A 12,911-nucleotide genomic window follows, 5' to 3' on the forward strand; every position below is an offset into this window, starting at 1 on the left:
AGGAGAACTTGGACATGAATGCCTTGTGATAATTCTAGATTTAAGAGCTTCTGCTACTGTAGCTGCATCTCTGTTTCTTACTGGTACGATTTCTGCATATCTAGTTAGATAGTCTAAGAAGACTAATATTTGTTTATTTCCTCTAACAGTCCTTGGAAATGGACCTAAAAAGTCCATAGTTACTACTTGAAATGGATTTAATTCTGATGGATATTTTTCACGTGGAGCTTAAAGATTTACGTTACCATTATGTTGGTTACAGATTATACTGTTTTGTACAAAGTTTTTGGCATCTTCACTACAATTTGGCCAAAAATAATTTCTGGTTATGATTCTGATTGTCTTTTTAATTCCTGGATGTGTTGCTAACTTATGTGAGTGTGTTAGTTCTAAAACTTCTCTGATTAGTGTTTTTGGGATGTATAGTCGAGAACAACCATTCTTCTCTGTTGGCCTTTTATACAACAATCCATTTATTAATTGAAAATCAGGTTTTAAGGATTCATCTAGTATTGACTGTCCCACTATTTGTCTGATTTCTGCATCTTTTTCTTGTTGTATTTTTACTCTTTCTAGATCTAAATCTACTACTTGACAACTAAAACAAAAGGTATTAGTGGTAATACATTTTTCTGTTTCTTCTTGAGAGCTGGATAATGCACCTGCCAAGGTGTTAAATTTCCCTGGAATACATCTGAATTCTGGGGCAAACTCTAATACACTAATGAACCGTCTATTGAACTTCATGTTGTTGGTAAAGGCTCTCTTTTTAAATAAGTCACAAATGGGTTTGTGATCAGTAAGCACATTAACCTTATGACCTAAAAGTATGTGTCTAAATTTCTTTAAACCCCAATACAAAGCTAAACACTCTCTTTCTGTGGTACTATAGGGTCTTTCTGCTGGATTTAAAGCTCTACTAGCATAATATACTGCCGTCATCCTAGTTTTGGCCTTTTGTAACAATACAGTTCCTAGCCCTGTACTTAAGGCATCACAAGCTAAGTAGAAGTCTTTGGAAAAATCTGGGTAGACTAAAACAGGGATCCTGGTCATTTTGCTCTTTAGTGTTTGAAAGGCTGTTTCTTGTTCGTCCTTCCATTCACAATCCTTCTTGGTTAGTTCTGTCAAAGGTTTGGCTATAGTAGCAAAACCCTTTATAAAAGTTCTATAATAACCTACCATACCTAGGAACCTTCTTAATGCTTTCAAATTAGTGGGAGCTAGGCGATCATTTATTGCCTTTATTTTATCTGCCTGCATGCGCAGTCCATTTTCACTAATTACATGACCTAAGCATTCTAAGGATTTCATCAGGAATTGACACTTCTTTAATTTTATTTTTAGTCCTGCAATTCTTAATCTCTCTAGGACCATTTCTATTGTTCTGAGGTGACTTTCTAAGTCTCTGCTAAAAATGATAACATCGTCCAAGTATACCGCAACATTTTCTATATCTGCTAGAATTTGTAACATCAATCTAAAAAATGTTAATGGGGCTGATGTGAGTCCAAATGGCATTACTTCAAATTGTAAATATTCTTTATGTGTGCTGAAGGCTGTGAATTGTTTCGATTCTTCATCTCGAGGTACTTGCCAATATCCACTAAGAAAATCTAAGGATGAAAATATTTTGGCACCTCCTAATTGAGCTAACATATCTTGACTTACCGGCATCGGCATTCCATCTGGAACTGTGTTGGAATTTAACTTCCTGTAATCTATTACAAGTCTCCAACTACCATCCTTCTTTGGAACAAGTAACAATGGGGAATTATATGGAGATTTAGAAGGAATTACTACTCTATCTCTTTTCATTTCCGCTATCAAATTGTCAACCATGGGTCTCTGGCTTATTGGTAATCTGTAAATAGGAATAAAAAATGGCTTGGCTCCATCACCAAACAAAATTCTATGCTGTAGAATATTTGTTCTTCCTAGTTTATCTCCTATAGCTATTACATTTCTGTATTTTTCTAACACCTGAATTAACTTGTGTCTATTTTCTGGAAAATCTGTTTTATTTACTTCTTGATTTATGTGAGAGTTTTGGCCATTTATAGAGAAAAATGCTTTTTTTTCTACTGTTAGTAAAGGATTGTTAATAGGAACCCCCAGGCAAAAGACAATGCCTGCGTAAAGTGTTAGTCTGTTATCTGAATAGTTTTGGACATAAACTTTGCAGTTATCACCATTCATGTGGACTAGTGAATTATCCATTCTGACAAAATCTGGCAATTCTTCATTCAATAATAGAATATCCTTATCCTTTACATCCTCTTTTGATCTCAAATATATTTTTGTTAAACATTTTGGATGGGAAGTTGCTGCTCTGTTGAGTATAAATTGTACTTTATTATCATCAGCTGTGCTAACACAACATATTTCTTCTTCTTGTATGCCTGAAAAATAGCAAAGATCTGCATCTCCAGTGGTTTCCTCTGTTACTTCTATTATACTATTTATATCTTATATATTTATTTTATCTAAGAGCAATACTTCATTTAGTATTTTCTCTTCACTTTCACAGCTCATTACTACATTGCTGTAGTTATAGGTATACGCGCGTTGATTTTCGTTAATTCAGTGTTTTGGTCTGCTATAGTTATAGGTATAGGCGCCTTGATTTTCGTTAGATTCAGTGTTTTGGTCATAATTATTTATATCTGAGTATATATCATCTGCATGTGCACATCTCAACAATTCTGTACTCTGTAATTGTGGGAATTCCTCTTTTTATCTGTTTCTTTTTTATCTTGCTTATTCTGGTTACTTATCTGCTTTTCCTGTATGTCTGTCTCGCTTGTCGAAACTGTCTCAGACAAATTGATCAGATTTGGGTGAAACTTGTCTTCGTCAAGCGTAAAACATACGTTCTTTGGATTATCTTGTTTCAGGCTAATCTTTCCTTCACTACTATCTACTCGTAATATTATTCCACATCTCCTCATTAAATTAAATGAAAACAATACTTGTACGGGGAAAAATCTGTCTTCTAAAACTAGAAAACTTTCAATAAATTTATGTGACAAAATATCTATTTCTAAGTTCACATTCCCCGGACTTTTAATGTTTCCATGCTATTCCTCTTATTACTCTACTTTGACCCTGAATCTGAGTTTCTGCAATGCCTAAATATCTGGTTAAAGTTATTTTATCAATTATATTTACGGTACTACCTGAATCAATGAATGCAGTACATGTCTTTCCATTTATTGGAATCTTTACAATAGGCAGATCCTTTCTGTTTATTTCTTCCTCTTTCATGGAAAATACTACTTCCTTGCTATGTAAATAGGAAAATGCGGATGAACCTTCATTTCCCATTGTAACTGTTTCTCCTTTTTCTCTTTCATCACCTTGAAGGGATTTACTTTCTTTTCTCTGTAAAGAAGTTAATTGTCACTGACTGGATGATTTATTTATATTGGGGCGACTGTTACTTATCTCTATAATCTCTCTATTGGCCTTCTTATTATTGAACCAACAGTTTTTAGTTAAATGCCGGATCTTTTTGCAAACTGCACAGATTCTAGGCTGTCTGCATTCATTAGTGGAATGATTAATATACCCGCAGTTTTCGTTATTTTTGATCCAGCTCCTTGAGCCGAATTATTCTCTGGTTTTGAATTATTTGTTTGAATATTGACTGTTATGATATCTTATGGGTGGACCATTCCTCGATTGATTCTGTCTTCCTTTCTGGTTTGGATTCCATTTTTTCCTAGTATTTTGTGCATATTTCCTTTGAAAAGAAGTTTGTCTATTCCCTACTTGTCTGGAATTATCATTATACTTGTTATTTCTTTTATATGAATCATGGGTATTTCTGCCTTTCCTTTCATTTTGTGCTTCTGTTACCCCTACAAATTCCTTAGATAAATTTATCTCATTCTTCTGGATTTCTTGCCTCATTGATATTAAAGCTGTAAGGCTATCACTTTTAGGATCAATTTTAACTTTCTTGAAAGCTTTCTTTTCTTTTTCTCTGAGTCCGTTATGCATGGTTCCAAATGACAAGTAATTCAAAACATATTTTAAACTAACTAAATCATCTTCTTTCTTTAAGTCTTCTATTGCTCTGTGTCGATTCTTCAACATCTGTGTGAAGATTTGCTATGGATTCTCCATCATAATGCTGGGTAAGGAATTTATTAATATCATATAAAATGCATCACTTTGACTTACTGGTTCCCAGATTGATAAACAAATGTGTTGAAATTCAGTGTATGTGGTTATTTTGTTGAATCTAACTGAATTCAAAGTTCTGTGTGCATCACCGCTTTCTGAACTAACAAGAAGCAAGGCTTCTTTAATTTTAGCACTTTCATTTGTTATTCCCCCTGTAGATATGTGACTGTCAGCATCAGCTAGCCACTGGTTCACAGAATATGATTCTAGCCTACTTTTGTCAGGATTTGAACTTTCAACTCTGGGTGGCTTGTGTAATGATTGCTGCTTGTGCCATTGTTCTAAATTGAAATGTGTTAGTATTAGTATTATTATTATTATTGTTATTGCTATTTGTGTTATTAGTGTTAGTACTTTCTTGAGTTAATGATATTCATGAACTTGGCACTGGAATTCGACTATGTCTACTGTTTTGGTCTTAAATTATAAGGGCTATTTCTAATAGTATTCAACAATTCGTCAAACGAATTCTGCATATTACAACAGTATTCTAAAAATCAAAAAATTTATACACAAATACACAACACTATTCAAAAAATACATCATCAAAAGAATGTTATGTTATTAAAGATTCCTATCTATCAAACATAAAAAAAATATTTAACAAGATAAAAAAAAATTCGGAGAGAATTATAAAAGTTTTATACCTTCTAAGAGAAAGAACAAAAAAATTTTTTTCATAAACACTTAGTGATAGAGAATAATTAAAATAACGTTCCAATCATGACTTACTTATTTCTGTTGTGGTTCAGTTTTAACTGTTTCTCTTGAACTGTTTCACTTTTCCTTTTGTGACCAACATTGTAGTTCGCTGTAGACATGCAGGATATGACTTCTGGTTTTAAATCTTGACTAAAACTGTCCTTTTCTTTTTCCGTCAACCATCAGGGATTCATCCTCTTCTTAGATTTCATCAGTAATGTTGATTTTTAACGGGAATGTTTTGTCGTACATGTGAAATGCACTCATCCGTTTTAACAGGTTGTGTATAGAAATCTGTTTGGGTGTGTGTTGATAGCCACCAAAACACAGGCGTCATTGCTGCTGTCGCCAAATACACTACGATGTTTTGCCATTTCACGTTGACTGGTATGCTTGCGTTGTTCTCACTATTCAGTTGTTGTTCATTTGTTGTTTTATCTTCGGGGAATAATGTTTCTTAGTTGCGGGTTTTCTAAGTGATAATGTTTATAATTATTATTTCACTTCGTTCTGTTTTGGTCGTTGACGTTTGCAGCGGGAATGTTTTTGTTGATGTTATGATTCACTTCGCCATCTGTGATTAAATTCTTGAGTTCTGCTTGTCAATTCATATTGCCGTTGTATGTGTACTTGTTCATTCTTCACATTGCACTTTTTACGTCTTCCTTGGATCCTATTTAGCTGTCAACAGTGTGATGCCTGTCTTTATTGTTACCCGTTACCAGTGTAAAGAAGTTTATTATTGTTATCTTTGTAATGTTTGTTATAGTAACGTTTTGTTGCTTCTTCTTATTTGAATTAGTTTTATATTTCCTTTGTAGTTGCTTTATCGTTTCTGGCTTTGTTTGTTGTTAGTTGTTAGAGTCTCTGGAGGCTTAGGAAGACACAGTGCAGTTTTCTTACTTCATTAACACACTAGTAAAATAATACAGTATATATACAAGTTAAGTAGTATGACCACGAATCAAAGTATGAGCCTTTCTTGAATCTTCTTAACCAAAAACTGGTGAGGCTCTTGACCTCACTCCGCTAAGGCTCTCCGATATTCTCTATCTGCTTCTCTCCCTTCAAGCTTGCTTTCTTGAAGGTTCTTTAATTAAAGGAAATGTCTATCCCACCAGTAGGCAGACAATTGCTTCTGTTCTGCATTGTAGTCGTCCTTATTGGTAGAAGGTTATCTAATGATGTCCCTTGGGTGTGATTAATTAACTTAATTCCTCCTTTGTGGGTGGGACTAATGACGTCAACAGAAGTCTTCAGGTTCCGGCGAAAAGTTGAAAGGTCAGGCCACAGGTGAGACGGGTAGGCAGTTTTTAATGGTTGCGCTTAGATTATTCTGGCACCAGTGTTTTGGCTACATACTCATGACACTTCCTGATCGTTACTCTCTCTCTCTTTCTCTGTCTCGTTTCCCTATTATTTATTCTCTCTCTCTCTCTCTCTCTCTCTCTCTCTGTCTATCATTTGTCTATTAATGGTTCTCTCTCATTTCTCTTTCTCTCTTTTATATTTACACTATTCCTAATTAATATCCTCCTAGCTGTCATTACATATATATATATATATATATATATATATATATATATATATATATATATATATTTCATTCATATATATATGTATGTATATATATATATACTGTATATCTGTATATCAATACTTATCTATGCACATCTCTGTTTATACATAAACATATATATATATATATATATATATATATATATATATATATATATATATTAGATATATAAATATACTGTATGTGTATATATATATAATGCATGTACAGTATATATAAATATATTCTTGTATCACGGGAATAACAACGTGATATAAAATTCAAACAGGATAGGAGATGAGGAAATTGAAACAACGGATTTCAAGATCTCTCGCATTTGCTTTGCTGGAAAATACGTCAAATGCAAAAGAACCCGCACATTTTTGTTTCAGTTTCACCTAGGTCGTATCCTCAGTTTATATTATGTACTCAGTTTATATGCTATATATATAGTATATATATATATATATAGAGAATTTTACCAACATCAGTTATGTATATATAACTACAGAAGTGTCATTAATCTTATATAAGTAAAAACATATAAAACTAATATACGGCCTGCTAAAAAATTTTATATGGTATTTTTATGCTTTTAGATATTGTGCCACAATAACCTATTTAGACAGAATTTGCTGTCTTGTGAGTAACTTACACAGAACGGAAATTACACATAAGTGCACATACATAAAATTCACGTTAGGTTTAATATATTACCAAGGTGTACTGAATACGATAATAATGGGTATTTGTTGTTTACAATATATATATATATATATATATATATATATATATATATATATATATATATATATAATTATATATGTATACATATATATAATTATATATGTATACATATATATTATATATATATGTATATATATATATATATATATATATATATATATATATATATATATATATTGTAGAGCAAACAAATACCCGTTATTATCGTAGTCAGTATACCTTGGCAATATGTTAAACCTAATGTGAATTTTATTTAAGTGCACAGTAGGGTAAAAGGTGCCATTTGGCGTCCCGGCGTCCTGAACATTTGGCGTCCTCAAGAAAGGGTGTCATTTGGCGTCCTCAATTATTATTATTATTATTATTATTATTATTATTATTATTATTTTTATGTTTTTGCTGAAGAAAATAACATGCATATATAAAAAAATTATGTAGTAAGTAGGGTAAAAGGTGCCATTTGGCGTCCTGGCGTCCTGAACATTTATGTCCTCAAGAAAGGGTGTCATTTGGCCTCATGTCTCAATTACTATTATTATTATTTATTTATTTATTTTATTTTTATATTTTTGCTGAAGAAAATAACATGCATATATAAAAAAATTATGTAGTAAGTAGGGTAAAAGGTGCCATTTATGTCCTGGCGTCCTGAACATTTATGTCCTCAAGAAAGGGTGTCATTTATGCGTCCTCAATTATTATTATTATATATTTATTTTATTTTTATGTTTTTGCTGAAGAAAATAACATGCATATATAAAAAAATTATGTAAGTAGGGTAAAAGGTGCCATTTGGCATCCTGGCTTCCTGAACATTTGGTATCCTGGCGTCCTGAACATTTGGTGTCCTGGCGTCCTGAACGTTTGGCGTCCTCAAGAAAGGGTGTTGTTTGGCGTCCTCAATTATTATTATTATTATTATTATTATTATTATTATTATTATTATTATTATTATTATTATTATTACCAGAGCTGAGAGTAGTGTTCTCTCCTGCAGAGATGAGTCTCGGGTTTGATCCTTTCTGACCTCTCTCACTTCTTCTTCTTCTTTTTCTGCCATTAGCACCACTCTTCCTCCTACGCAATGTCTTTGCCACTAATGGTATTAATAAATCCCATAGCATCGGCTGTTCGCTACTGCTCGAGCTGTCATCGCCACTGCTGGAGCTGCTGGAATTACCCATATCTGCTGGCGAGATGTTGTGGAGTATAGCTACTCATTCTGTGAACTGATGCTCGTCTCGTCAAACATATACATTATACAGTGGGATGCCACTCCTAATCAGACTCTTATCGATAAAGTGGAACTAATAACAGATAGTTTATATTGGTTCAACTCTTATCAGTCATACAGCTGTTGATGAGTCACACAGCCATTATATAGTGGGACGCCACTCCTAATCAGACTCTTATCGATAAAGTGGGATTAATAACAGATAGTTTATATTGGTTCAACTCTTATCAGTCATACACCTGTTCATGAGTCATGCTGTGGGTCTAAATCATATCAGCAGCAGATACCTAATCAGACTCTTATCGATAAAGTGGGATTAATAACAGATAGTTTATATTCGGTTTGGAGACTTGGCACCTTTTACCCTACTTACTACATAATTTTTTTTATATATGCATGTTATTTTCTTCAGTAAAAATATATAAATAGAATAAATAAATAATAATAATAATAATAATAATAATAATAATAATAATAATAATAATAATAATAATTGAGGACGCCAAATGACACCCTTTCTTGAGGACGCCAAATGTTCAGGACGCCAAATGGCACCTTTTACCCTACTTACTACATAATTTTTTTTTATATATGCATGTTATTTTCTTCAGCAAAAATATAAAAATAAAATGAATAATAATAATAATAATAATAATAATAATAATAATAATAATAATAATAATAATAATAATAATAATTGAGGACGCCAAATGACACCCTTTCTTGAGGACGCCAAATGTTCAGGACGCCAAATGGCATCTTTTACCCTACTTAGTACATAATTTTTTTTTATATTTGCATGTTATTTTCTTCAGCAAAAATATAAAAATAAAATAAATAATATATTAATAATAATAATAATAATAATAATAATAATAATAATGATAATAATAATAATAATTGAGGACGACAAATGACACCCTTTCTTGAGGACGCCAAATGTTCAGGACGCCAGGACGCTAAATGTTCAGGACGCCAGGACGCCAAATGGCACCTTTTACCCTACTTACTACATAATTTTTTTTATATATGCATGTTATTTTCTTCAGCAAAAATATAAAAATAAAATAAATAAATAATAATAATAATAATTGAGGATGCCAAATGACACCCTTTCTTGAGGATGCCAAATGTTCAGGATGCCAGGAGGCCAAATGTTCAGGATGCCAGGAGGCCAAATGTTCAGGACCCCAGGACGCCAAATGGCACCTTTTACCCAACTGTGCACTTATGTGTAATTTCCGTTCTGTGTAAGTTATTCCCAAGACAGCAAATTCTATTTGAATAGGTTATTGCTGCACAATATCTAAAAGCATAAAAATACCATATAAAAATTTTTTATCAGGCCGTATATTAGTTTTATATTTTGTTCATGAGACTTACATGTCAGATATATATATAGCTGTATTCTCTGAAGTCCGACAGAATTTCAAAATTCGCGGCACACGCAGTGGCCGGGCAGGTGGTTAGTACCCATTCCCGCCGCTGGGAGGCAGGTATCAGGAACCATTCCCATTTTCTATTCAGATTTTCTCTGTCGCCGGACTGTCAACACCTGTTGTCAGTTCCTCCGCCATTTGGATTTCGAAATTTGTTGTCACTTAAGTATTTTGGTTGTTTTTTGGTATTCGACTGGATCTGTGACTTGGCATATGCTCTTTGTGGACCGTTTTTGATTTTGCTTTTGACTTTTTTTATAATTAAGATGTCTTACCTCTAGCTATCGAGTCTGTAGCTTGGGTGAATGTAAGGTGAGGCTATCGAAGACTTCGATAGTTCCTCACACTTTATGTATGATATGTAAGGGTGTTCAATGCTCTATGATAATCGGTATAATGAATGTGTGGGATTATCTGAGGGTGAGTGGAAGAAATATGAAGCCTATATGCTTAAATTGGAGCGTGATAGGTTGAGGAGATCTTCCTCCTAGAGTGCATCCTTAGATGGACAGTCAGGGTTTTCTCCTACTAGTAACCCTGTAGTAAATTTTAGTACTAACCCTGTAGTTTGTTGCTGCAGAAGGTAATACCCTGGCTCTCGTTTTGGAGTCAATGCATGCTCTTGAAACTAAAGTGAATGCAATTCAAACGCAAAGTGTTAGTGCTAGTGCCCCTAGTTTTGTGGAGGGGGCGTCAGATCGGCCCTATAATGCCTCTAGGCCTGGACCTCTGTTGAACTCCCAGGACCAGGGAGGGGGCATATCGAAAGCCGCATGAGGGTTACGGGGGCTTCCCACCGATCTGGCGTCCCTTCGGCAGGTCCTGATGACGCTACCCAGGCTGCCAGGGATCGTGCACAGGCACGCATCCTGAAGGATTGCTTCTCGTCCTCCGACACATCCTCCCCGCCTCGGGGTTGGAACTCTCGGTTGGACTCTCGTCCTCTTAAGAGAAGCTTAGAGGAGAGGACGCTTCACGTCCTCTTCCTCTAGAGTCTAGACGTTTGTGCTCTTCCCCAAAAGTTGCGAGGATATTCCTCCGCAGAAGAGAATAAAGTGTTTTTCGGATGATGACGCTACTCGACCCCCCTGTCGCGCTAAGGCAAGGGCTAGAGCTTCTTCCCCTGTGAGAAGGAAGTATACGTCTCTCGCCCCTTTCCTTCTCTCAGGTTCAGCCCTTCTCCCGAGAGAGTTGCTTCTCCAACGCGTCAGATTTTGTTGGGTTTGCAACAACAGCTGGATGCTCTCATGAACCTTTCAAGATTCGAAACTGCCTGTTAAGAGGTACAAACTTTCACCTTCGTCTCCTGCTTCATCTTCCTCGTCTGCTAGATGTTTTGGAGCTTCTCATCTGTCGTCTAGAGAGAGTGTTTAGTGGCTTCCTAATCGTCTTCCCCGATTTGAGGTGTTGGACTTTTCTCTTGACACGTGCGAGGAGCGTGTGTCTTGCTCTTTGTGCGCTTCTCACGCTTCACGCCGCCTCACCTTGACGCCGGGCGCGCTGTGACTCTAGCCATGACGCTTGAGCGCTTCACCACGCCAGAAACTCTTCTCGTACTTGCCACGGAGCCTCTTGTGTTGACACGCCAGTTGACATGCGCCTACGCCTCGCCTCTTAATAGCTTCAAGTCTTGTGTTGACGCCGCTCCTGTTGTACATCATGACGCACAACTACCCGGTTCAACATCTGATGTCTTTCTTAATTTAGCCACGACTTCTTCGATCGCGGGAGTTCCCGCTTACTTATCGGCGAATCGGAACTTCTTTCACCACTCACTCAAGACCCGCCAGCTGGGGAAGAACATCCTCTTTCGTCACAGCCTTTGGATGAAGAGAAACATCTTCGTCTTCTTCTTCCTCTGATTATCAGACTCTGGCTATTTTACTTAAGGATCTGTTTCCTGAGACTTTTCAACCTTCGGCTCCTCTCTCTCCACCTTCTGAGATATTTTATATATGGCATCATACATATCCTGACTATCTTCTCAGAAAGTTTTATTAAAAAAATTTGCCATAGTTAGGAGTTATAAACAAAAACAGTAACCCTATCATAGACAAAATTACATTTTTCGTATAATGTAATGATAATGTCAGTATATCGGTAGTAATTTCCTTTTAGCTATGAAATAATAATATCTAATGCGTTATATGGCAACCCTGTGGACCTAGTACGCATCAGCGAAAGCCAGGAATGCCGCAGGGCAGGCAGTGGCAGTCAGTCAGTAGCAGCTCAGAGCTTGACTAAGTCAGACGTCGCTCTGCCCAACCTGAGCCGTGTTTTGCCACTCGCTTCATCTAGCTTCATTTAGCGAAGTTATATTACTTTGCAAGTCTATTGTTATATTTTTTGGCTTTTCAAATATGTCATAAAAACATCAAACTGTGTAACAGCAAGCAAATAAATACACAGAGAAGCAAAAAATATTGTATATCTCAAAACTAAAGTTATCGACATTCAAACTGCATCTCCATAACGAATGCACCGATCTCAATGAAACAAAAAGCAAACGAAAGCTAAATAAATTGCCTACAAACAAAGGGGCTTCCATGGGAAGCAACACGAGACCCGCACCACGAGAGAGAGTTTTTTCCCGAAGGAATGTCACTTCCAAGAGAGGTAGCAAGTGACTCCTTTCATCTCCAGACTCCATTAGCAACCAGGCTTCATTTTGCACAAGCCTGGAAAGAGAGAGGGGCAGACGTTTGGTCCCTCCTACTGTTAGAGAGAGGTTACTTGATTCCCTTCCTGTCTCCTCCTCCTTTGTTTTTTGTTTCCCAATTGCCATCCTGTCAAACAGAAAATTCTGTTTGACCTGCTCGAACAGATGCTCGAGCGGAGAGCAGTGGAACAGGTCTTGGACTCGCAGTTCCCCGGGATTTTACTACAGATTGTTTCTAGTCCCAAAACTTTCAGTAGGGTGGAGACCCGTCTTGGACGTCAACAGGCCGAACAACTTGGTCCGGAAGGAAAACTTCAAGATGGAGACCTCGCAGTCAATACTAGGAGCCCTTCATCCCGGGGATTGGATGGTATCTTTGGA

The 12,911-nt window shown here is 35.7% G+C and overlaps 1 protein-coding gene across 2 annotated transcripts in view; it reads left to right on the forward strand.

Annotated features, from left to right (window-relative positions):
• LOC136844471 (immunoglobulin superfamily member 10-like) overlaps positions 1–12,911 on the forward strand; it is an 809,371-nt gene that overhangs the window by 169,154 nt on the left and 627,306 nt on the right. The window lies entirely within an intron of this gene.

Source organism: Macrobrachium rosenbergii, chromosome 12, assembly GCF_040412425.1.
Source record: "Macrobrachium rosenbergii isolate ZJJX-2024 chromosome 12, ASM4041242v1, whole genome shotgun sequence".
NCBI lineage: Eukaryota > Metazoa > Arthropoda > Malacostraca > Decapoda > Palaemonidae > Macrobrachium > Macrobrachium rosenbergii.